Here is a 10,335-nt window from a genome sequence, read left to right as displayed (position 1 = left end):
GGTAGGAGGGAACTTAGAGGCTATATAATCCAGCCCCTTCTTTTTATTGATGAAGAAACTAAGGCTCAGAGAAATTAAATGATGTGCTCATGGTCATATAGTTAGTGTCAGTGGCGCCATAGTGCATAGAACACTGGGCTTGGAATCAGGAAGACTCGTCGTAAATTCAAATCCAGCTTCAGATGTTTACCAGCTATGTGACCCTGGACAAGTCATTTAACCCAGTTTCTTTACCTGTAAAATGATCTGGAGAAGGAAATGGCAAACCCCTCCAGTATCTTGGCCAAGAAAACCCCAAACGGGATCACGAAAAGTCTGACACGTTGAAAAATAACTAAATAACGACAACTAGAGAACACATTTTTTCTTCATCTTCAACCTACCGGCAATATGGAGCTGTAGCTAGGATGAAAGAAATTCACATAAAAGTTTCCAGGAAGCTTGTTGGAGGAGACCCACATTAAATCAAAGTAGACCATAGTGAGATCCAGGTTTCTACCTAAACCTGGAACGTTTTTCCCCCAGGATATCCTAGGTCACTCTTAGTTGTTTATGTTATTTATTGACATTCACTGTGGCTTTGATCATTAACATGATAATAATTTCCAAAAACATCCCCCCATGTGAATCACTCCTCTTTCTCTGGGTCCTAATTTCTTTATCCATAACACAAGAGAATGAAATGAATTGTCTTAGAAATCCCTCTCAGTTTTCTCATTTTGTTTCTATGGTTCCTACACAAATAATTTAATTCCACAATTAAGTAAAATGTTTGATTGTTCTTCCAAAATTACCTGAAGAATTTTTAAAAAATAATAATCATAGAAAAAAATCTGGGACTGATAGTGAGATCACTGCCACTAGAGGACAAGGTTCTTAATATTTTGAGGACATCTATTCTGATTTGTCTCTTCTAGTTTTCTTTTTAAATTTTCATCTATTTATTTATTTGAAGAAGAATGTATCATGTCTCCCTCCTACTTCCTCCCCCTATTAATTAATTTGAAAAACATTTACAATAGATACACACAGGCTGGCAAACAAATTTGCATATTGGCCACGCCAAAAAATGAATGTCTCATTCTGCATTTTATGTCCATCGCTTCGCTGGCAAGAGGCATCTTCACCTAGATTCATGGTTTATGATTGCCCACATCAAAGTTGTCCTTCCAAGTTGTTTTTCTCAATAACATTGTTATAATTATATCAGTTTTTTTTCTCTGAGTTGTGCTCATTTCACTCTGCATCAGATCATAGAGGTCTTCCCCATATCATCTGAAACTGTCCATTTTGTCATTTCTTATGGCATAATATTCAATTACATTTATATGCCACTATTTGTTGAGTCATACTCAAAAGGTCAGAATTCCCTTAGTTTCCAGTTTGGTACTTTTAGGAAAGGAGCTGCTATAAATGTTTTTGTGCACATGGGTCCTGCCTAGTGGTGGTATCACTAGGTCAAAGTCTATGCACAGTTTACTAACATTTGAGGCATTATTCCAAATTGTTTTCCAGAATCTCTGGACCAAATTACAGCTTCACCCACAATGCATTAGTATGCTTCTGACATTCATCATTTTTCTCATGTAATTTTTGGCAATCTGATGGGCATAACATAGAACCTGAGCGTAGCTTTGATTCTAATTTCTCTTATCACTAGTGATTTGGAGCAGTTTCTCATATGAATATTGGAGCTTGGATTTCTTCCTTTGAAAATTACCTGTTCATATCCTTTGGGCGGTTTTCAATTGGGGAATGGCTCTTAGTCTTATACGTTTCAATACGTTACTCTTATATCTTGGATATGAGACCTCCTCTCTTTGCATTCTCAGTACTCAGCACAATGCCTGGTAAACTCAATAAATGCTTGTTGACTAACTGATTGAATGCTTGCAGAATTGTAAACTCAACAGAATTCTAGAGTTGGAAGGCACTCAAAGGCTATTCTTGTGAATATATTGTATCCCTCTAAAAGAAAAAGGTTTTTGAGAGCAGACTGATCTTGCTCTATCTTGTTCTTGTATCTGTATCCTTATCACCTAACATAATTCCTGATGTATAGTAATGCCTTAAAAATATCTGGTGATTGATTCAAATTTCCCACCTATAGAATGAGTCCCATCTATACTGTCCTTGGGGAGGGATCATCTAATCTAACTTCCAGGAACAGGACTTATTATTTCATAAGGCAGCCTCAATTGTGCAGTGGATAGAGTGCTGGGCCTGGAGTCAGGAAGATCTGAATTCAAATCTAGCCTTAGATACTTATTAACTATGTGACCCTGGGCAAGCCACTTAATCTCTGTCCGCCTCAGTTCTCCCAATTATAAAATGGGGACAATTTCAGCATCTATCTTGCAGGGTTGCTAGGAGGATCAAATGAGATAATATTTTTAAAGCACAGTGCAAAACTTAAAGGACTATATGAACACTAGTTGTCATTATTGTTGGGAAATTCTTCCTTATGCCGATTTGAAATTTGTCTCCTTGTAACTTCCACACACTGGTCTAGGTCTGCCCCCTGGAGTCATACTAGGTAAGACCATTCATGATCTTTTGAAAACAGCTCCTTGAATCTCTTCTTTAGATTAAATTGTCCCACATTCTTCAAAAGTTTCTCATATGAATGACATCAAATACTCTCATTGTCTTAGTCAACTTCTTCTGAACATGCTCCAGTTTGCCAATGTCCTTCATTAAAATCTCTGCTGTGGTTTTATCCAGGCATTCTGGGTAGAATTTGGAATTATATCAAATAAGTTACTAAACTGAATGTACCTTCTGACCTATTAACTAACAATATTAGGCCTAGATTCCAAAGCAATAAACAAAGAGGAAAAGGTCTGACATATACACAATTATAGAAGCTCTTTTTTTTTTTGTAATGGCAAAGAACTAGAAACAAAGATGGTGCCCATCAATTGGGGAATGGCTAAACAAATTATGGTTTATAAATTTGATGTAATACTATTGTGCTGTAAGAAGTGATAAAGGGAATGGTTTTAGAACAGCACTTCTTGAACTGTGGGTTGCAACCCCATACCCAGAGTTTAGGAATTGCTGAGGGTGTTGAAAATGGAAAGAGTTTAAGAAGCTCTGTTTTAGCAGAATCTGGAAAGATTTGCATGAACTGATGCAGAGAGAAGTGAACAGAACCAGGTGAATAATTTATGTAGTAACAATAACATTGTAAAGAACAGTTTTGAAAGACTTAAGAACTCTTGATCAATGCAATGACAAATGAGGAATCCAGAGGATCAGTGATGAAACCTGTTACCCATCTCCTGACAAAGAGGTGATGAATTCAAAGAGCAAGATGAGACATACATTTTTGGACCTGGTAAATGTATAGGTCCATTGTGATGGTCTTTGCTTGCTTGTTACAAGGATTGTAGTTTTCCTTTTCCTATTTAGGTGTGGGGAGGGGTAAGCTGAGGAAGTGGAGCTAGTAACAGTGTTGCCAAAAAAAAAGAATAGGAAAAAAAGAGGGTCATTGAAGTAATTTTCACAATGTATAGAAAATAGATAAGTTTAGAAGGAAACACAAACAAGACAGCTTTGAAAGTGACATGCTAAATTTATCATATATTTTTTTAAAAAGCAATTTGTATGGAATAAAGATGTAAAATTTCACATGAAACCTTTTTCCTTTTCTACTTTATATGTGGAAATCCTTTGTTTGGTGTTTTGAAATTCAAAATAAAACTTAAAATATGGTGCTGGATTTAACACTCTTGATGTTGTTTGACTGGCACATGATACTGTAGGATCAACTATTTTCTTGTTTGGAAAGTTATTTGGGTGAAATAATAGAGGAGGAATGAGTATACCATTAAGGAACCTGAACATACTTGAGCAGGAATTCCCTCTGAAACATACAAAACAAATAGTCATCCAGTCTTTTGTTGAAGACAATCAGTTGCCTAAATGTTGTAATTTCTTTTCTCCACAATAATTCTTGAATATATCCCCCTCTCTCTACTCATACAACCACTACCCTAATTCAGAAAATTATTTGTTTATAACATTTAATAAATTTAATAACAGTATTTAATAAATGTATCATAAACAGACTTTTATTTTCACTGTAGTCCCATTAAAGTTTGTATCTTCTTCCTAATTTTAATGACCCCAAAGGAAAATATATTCACATTATTTAGCAGACATTTATTATACACAGTTGAAGGGATAGGGACTAGACTTCATGATTTTATTTGTACAGGAAATGACAATGGTAGAGAAAGAATTTTCCTTTCTACTAATCTCTACTACTGGTAGAAAGGGAAATTCTCTCTACCAATTCAGGGTGTCACTTCAAATGTTGGACAGTTGTCTATCATCCTGGGAGATTAAGTGATCTGCCCAGGGCCACACAGCTAGTACGTATCCAAGATGGAACTTGAATCTAGGTCTTCCTGATTCTAGGCTGGTTCTCTACTCACTATATTATGGCTATCATGCAATTGAAATATTGTGAAATATGGTGTTGAAGCTCCCCAATGGCTGGACTGATGCCACTTCTAAGGATGTCTAAGCCTTTGATTCAGTTCACTACTTTCCTTTGTCTATGGGAACAGCAGTGGCACTCTTCATGAGTCTCTCAACAATGTGTCTGGGCATGCTTTCAACCCTACCCCATCCCATATCCATCATGGTGCCCTCCCAAAAGTCTTGCTTCTCTAAATTCTAACTGTTTGGTTTGATGGGACAATTTCATGTCAGTCCCATCACTTTGCAGTTCTGGGTACTTCTATCAGTCAGACAATTATCAAACATTTATTAAGTACTTTCTTTGTTGCTTGGTACTGTGCTAGGTATTCGGGAGATAAAGATAAGGGGATAGAGTGCTGGGCCTGGAGTCAGGAAGACCTGAGGTCAAATCCAACCTCAGACACTTACTAGCTCTGTGACCCTGGACAAGCCATTTAACCTCTGTCTGCCTCAGGTTCCATAACTGTAAAATGGGGATAATAATAGCCCTTTCCTCCCTGAGTTGTTTTGAGAATTAAATGAGATAATATTTGTAAAGCATTTAGCACAGTGCCTGGCACATAGTAGGAGCTATATAAATGTTAGCAATTATTACTCCAGTTATCTGTTTCTTACCCTTTGTCTGAGTGGAAACCAGGAGAATATGAAAAATAAAAGTAGGGGTGTCTAGGTAGGTCTCATACAACACACATTTATTAAGTACCAACTATGTTCCAGACACGATGCTGTACTTGGTGACAAATAAGATGCAGAATCATAGCAACATCATAGTTGTGAGAGACCAAAGAAATCATTGAATCTAATCTGCACTGGAAGGAGAATTCCTCCTTTGAGATCACTAAGAAATGGTGGTTTAGTGAGATATTGTCAAACTCAAATAGAAATGGATCCATACCAGTAGCATGTTGACTCTGAAAACCAGAAATTAACATTATCTGCATTTTATTGTATTTTTATTCATTTTATTCGACATCTCCCAAATTACATTTTAATCTGGCTCAGGACTCACTTGGGAATTTTGCTGGCAGCATGTGGTCATCATCAGTGAGCTGGACACCCCCAGTCTAGTCCCACCTGTCCTGAGCCAAGCGTCACTTGACTGTCTCCAGCATCACTAATGAGGGCTAATTCAAACTTTGACTGAAGTTTTCCAGTAAGGCAGAGCCCATTGCTTCTTCAGATTACCCATTTCCTTTTTAAATAGCTCTAGTTATCAGGAAAACACTCCTTACCTCAAACCAAAATCTGTCTCTGTATCTTCTACCTACTGCTCATAGTGTAAGACTTTATGTGTATCCTGATTAAATTTCACCTCATTTAATCTGACCCAACATTCTAGCCCTTTGATCTTTTGGAATCCTGACCCAATCATTAAATTGTAAACTATCTGTTTTAGTTTTAATAAGCATTCCATGCCCTCAAGGAGTGTACAGCCTCAAAGGGGAGCTAATTTACCCAAAGAGAAACATAATGCCAATTAATATGTGCTGAGTTTAAGAGAAGAGTACAAAGTACCCTGAGATGAAGGAAAGATTACTCCCAGGAGAATAAGTATGCTTTGGGAAATTCCATGATGAGAACTTTCTCTACTCCATTCTAATTTGAGCACAGTGCCTATCATAAACATTTTCCATAGAAACTTCATTCATGATTGATATTATAAGAGAGCTGTCTTACTGGTTTTTCTTTTCTGCCTATGATAGCATCTGGGCTTACAAATCAAGGGCAATATTGGGTCCTCCACCCACCATCTGTCAGCATCCCTGCCTCTAGTCCCAACATGTTTGTTATTTGAAAGATGGCAGGTGGAGATACTGAGAAGTCTATCTGTCCAGGAATCTAGTTACTGGGGCCAGGGTGAAGCAGAACAGTGAATGCCAAGGTTCTGGTCAATGCTAAGGTCTGGATCAGCTGGTAAGAGAAGAGGCATAGTTTTGTTTTTCCTTTTTCTCTTTTTAATCTTTGCCACAAGGAATGGTTTGCTAGGCTGGGAGGGTGAGAGATGGCTTGGGAGACAGGGAGGGGTGGGAGATGGCTTTCGAGGCAGGGAAGAGTGAAGGATATCTCTTCAAGCAAGGGCAATATAAAAACTAAAGATAATAGAGTAAGATTTTAAAAGGAAGATATACTTAGAGGTTTCATTTGGGGGAATATTTGTTGAGCCTAAAGTAACAGTAGAATAATAAGGAAAGATCATACATGTGTGCTCGTGAATGTGTCTTGTAAGTTTGTTTCTCATTTCTATCTCTGGCAAGGGTAGTTCAAGATTAATCATGAGAGGTGTAGATTCATATCCTGAATAAAATGTGACATACCATGGTCCAAAGAGAACAGCTAGGCAATGTGGTATAGTGAGAACTTTGGAACTGAAATTAGGCAATCTGGTTTCAAATCCTTGCTCTGATACTTACTAGTCGTATGATCTCAGACAGGTCATTTATCTCTCTGAGTTTCCTTATGTGCGTGTATGGGGGGAGGTGTTTCATTCAAAAAGTGCCTACTGTGTGTAGAGCATGTGTTGGACGTTGAGGAGGATGCTAAGTTTAGACAAGACCTGGTCCCTACTGTCATGGACCTCACAAACTCTCAATATACCTGGGAGACATCAGTAGTCACTTCACAAGTTTTTGTTTCTATTTTTTTATTTGTTTTTGTGCAAGGAAAATGCTTTGTAAACCTTAAAGCAGTACACAGTGTTATTATTAGCCCTTTCTAACATGGCCCCTGCCTGCCTTTCCAGTCATCTCAGACCTTACCTCCCCCCACATTTTCTATGATCCAGTGACGCTGGCATCCTTGCTTTCCACACACAAGACCGGCTCTGGGCATTTTCACTGGCTGTCTCCCATGCCTGGAATTCTCTTCCTCCTCATCCCTGACTCCTGGCTTCTTTCAAGTATCAGCCAAAATCCAAGAAGGAAGAAGCCTTTCCCAATCCCCCTTAATGCCAATACCTTCCCTCTGAAATGGCTGCAGTTTATCATGTCTGTATCTTGCTTATATATAATTGTTTGCATATCGTCTTCCCCACTAGAATGTATATTCCTTGAGGGCAAGGACTTCTGATCTTTGATCGTCTTTGGTGCTTAACATGGTGCCTGGCTCGTAGTAAGTCCTTAATAAATGCTTGTTGAGTTGACATTGTCGGAGGCAGGTTGGAGATGTTTGCAAAGGGGAAAACAAAAACAACACAAAAACCTATGCTAGTCCCCTCCCTGTTGAGCATTTTCCCTTCACAGTGTTTAAAAGAATCAGCATCTTAGAGCTGGATGGGATGGTAAAGGACAGATACTCCAACTTATACCCGGACAGGAATCCTGTTTATATCATTTCTCCTAGATCTATAGTTACTACAACTCCCCTTCCATTTTCCCTGTTCACCCTCCAGCACCCCAACTTCCCTTCCGCCTCTTCCTCTGAAAACAGTGATCAAATCAATCATAATCAGTCAGTAAACATTTATTAAGCACCTACTGTAGGCCAGGCTCTGTGCTAAGAGATATTACCATGACAACTGGAAAGGGCATGACAATCCACCACCTAAAGACTCTCTTCATAGCACCTACAACTCCCAAGACCAAAGCTTCTGTCCCAAGCCACTACTGCCTTCAGTGCATTGAATCCCCTGATTAGAAGTCAAGTTCCTAGAGGGCAGGGATTATTTCACTTTTGTAGTCATATCCCAGTACTCAACACAGTACTTGACATATAGGAGGCACTTAATCAATGGGTTTTCATCCATCCGTTCATTTGCTGTCCTGTCACTGAGACCATGCAGCACTTTTTGGAGCTTGTGGAAAATGTACAAATTGCCCTCTACGTCTGCCTGCTGGAACAAGACAAAGCTTGTGCTCTGGCATCAGCCTGAGCTTTAAGTATTCAGAGATTGCTCTCCTCTCTGCCCCACTCACAAATGCTCCCAGGTACTCCTCGACCTACTCTGTCCTAGTCTGTGCAGCTGCTAGGAGTGGGGGAGAGGACTGGGGATAGAGACAGACTTAGAGATACCCAAGCCCAAGACAGGGCAGGAGAGGGCACAGGAGTGAAACTGGCTTGGCCGTGCACCAGCTCATATTCATTTATTTGGCTACTGAAGCCACAAATGACAACAATCATGATGGCAGTGGCAGCAGCAAGGACCTAAATGCTTGGGATCTCAACCCTCACGGCAAACATTCATTAATTCCCCCATCCCGCTTATTATCCTCAGTGACCCAAAAGAGTTGGGAAACCCTTGTGCCTCTTCTTTTTGTTATCCTTCCTAAACCAATTATGGGGGGAACAATTGGTTTGACCCACATTGACCAGGACCTATAAACACAGGCAGACACTGAGACAGACAGACTGAGTTTCCAAGACCCAGGATTTAAGAGGACCTACAAGGACCTACAGGTCAGTGATGGTTAAGAAGGGGTGTGTGTGTGTGTGTGTGTAAGGGGGTGATGATAACCTCTCAGTTCACTTCTTTCTGTCTGTTTCTATTTCTCTGTCTCTTTCCTCTTATTTTTCTTTGCTCTCTCTTATTTTCTCTTCCTTTCCTCTCCTTTCTCTATTTTTCTATCATTTCTCTCTTCTTTCATTTCTATCTCTTCCTATTTCTCTTCTCTAACCCTGTTTACTCTCTCCTCTATCTCTCCCTCTCCCTTTTACTCACTCTTTCTCTTTCCTACCTTCTTTCCCTTCCTTTATATTTCCTACTCTCCTACTCTATCATTGTCTCTATGTTTTCCTCCCTGTCCCTCTCTCCTCCCTTTGCTTTCCTCTCTCTTCTATTTCTGTTTGTCTTCTTCTCCCTTCTATTCCTCTCTCCCTCCCTCTCTCCTTCCTTCCCTCCATCTCTCCCTCCTCTGTCTTTCTCTCTCTCTGTGTATCTCTGTCTGTCTGTCTCTCTCTTTTTCTATCTACCCCATTCCTTAATACCCATGCCCATTCTCCTCTCCACTTCATTCTCTCCAGGTAAATTTTTGAGCTCTCTATAGATTCCTGCTAAAGACATGATTGAGTTAGGAAAAGGTTTAGGAGCTCTAGGAGACAGTAAGGACTGGTCAGAAATGAGTCAGTCATGGTCAATATTTATGAAGCCCTTCTTGTAGGTTGTCAGCAGAATACAACCTGTGGCAGGTCCAACCAAGGTAGAAAGGTTTTGAGTAATGGGCAGGGTACGGGTTGTATATCTTTTGTCTAAGAGTGATCCTAGCAAAGTGAGAGGTGGCTCATCTCCAGAGTGGCCACAGGGTGAGGCATTTTTTGACCAAAATTCATAAGGTCTCAAAGATCTTCTACTTAACTGAACAGGGGTCACTGAGTACCCACAATGACAAAATTATGGATCTATGAGACATTGGAAAATAAATGCCACTGATAGTAAAGGATATTGTTTAGGGTTCTATGGCTTCCATGTAAATACAGGGGGAAGGATGTCTCTGAGAGATGCTTTGAAGGAAGAATTAATGAAAGTTTAAATTGGATGAAAGTTTAAATAGCAGATACAAAGACAAAGAAAGAGTCAAAACTGATGCCTAGGGAATCCCCGTTGACTGGGGGAGAAGAGGATGACCATTAAATCAGCTCCATGGTTCAGTGGAATAAGCACTCCTTCTGGGGTTGAAGAACCTGGGTTCAAATGCTGCTTCTGACAATTACAACCAGTGAGACTTGGGACAATTCACTCAATTTCCGTGGGATTTGGTTTCCTCATCCATAAAATGAGAGAGGCTGGATTCAGATCCCTTCCAGTTTTTGATTCATGCTCTTGGGAGTTAGGTGCTTCAGTGGAAAGAATGCTGGGCCTGGAATCAAAAAGACTTGAGTTCAAATCCAGCTTCAGAAATTTGTTAGCTATGT

Source organism: Phascolarctos cinereus, unplaced genomic scaffold, assembly GCF_003287225.1.
Source record: "Phascolarctos cinereus isolate Bilbo 61053 unplaced genomic scaffold, phaCin_HiC Scaffold_2;HRSCAF=192, whole genome shotgun sequence".
In the NCBI taxonomy this organism is placed as follows: domain Eukaryota; kingdom Metazoa; phylum Chordata; class Mammalia; order Diprotodontia; family Phascolarctidae; genus Phascolarctos; species Phascolarctos cinereus.
This window is presented reverse-complemented; position numbering follows the sequence as displayed.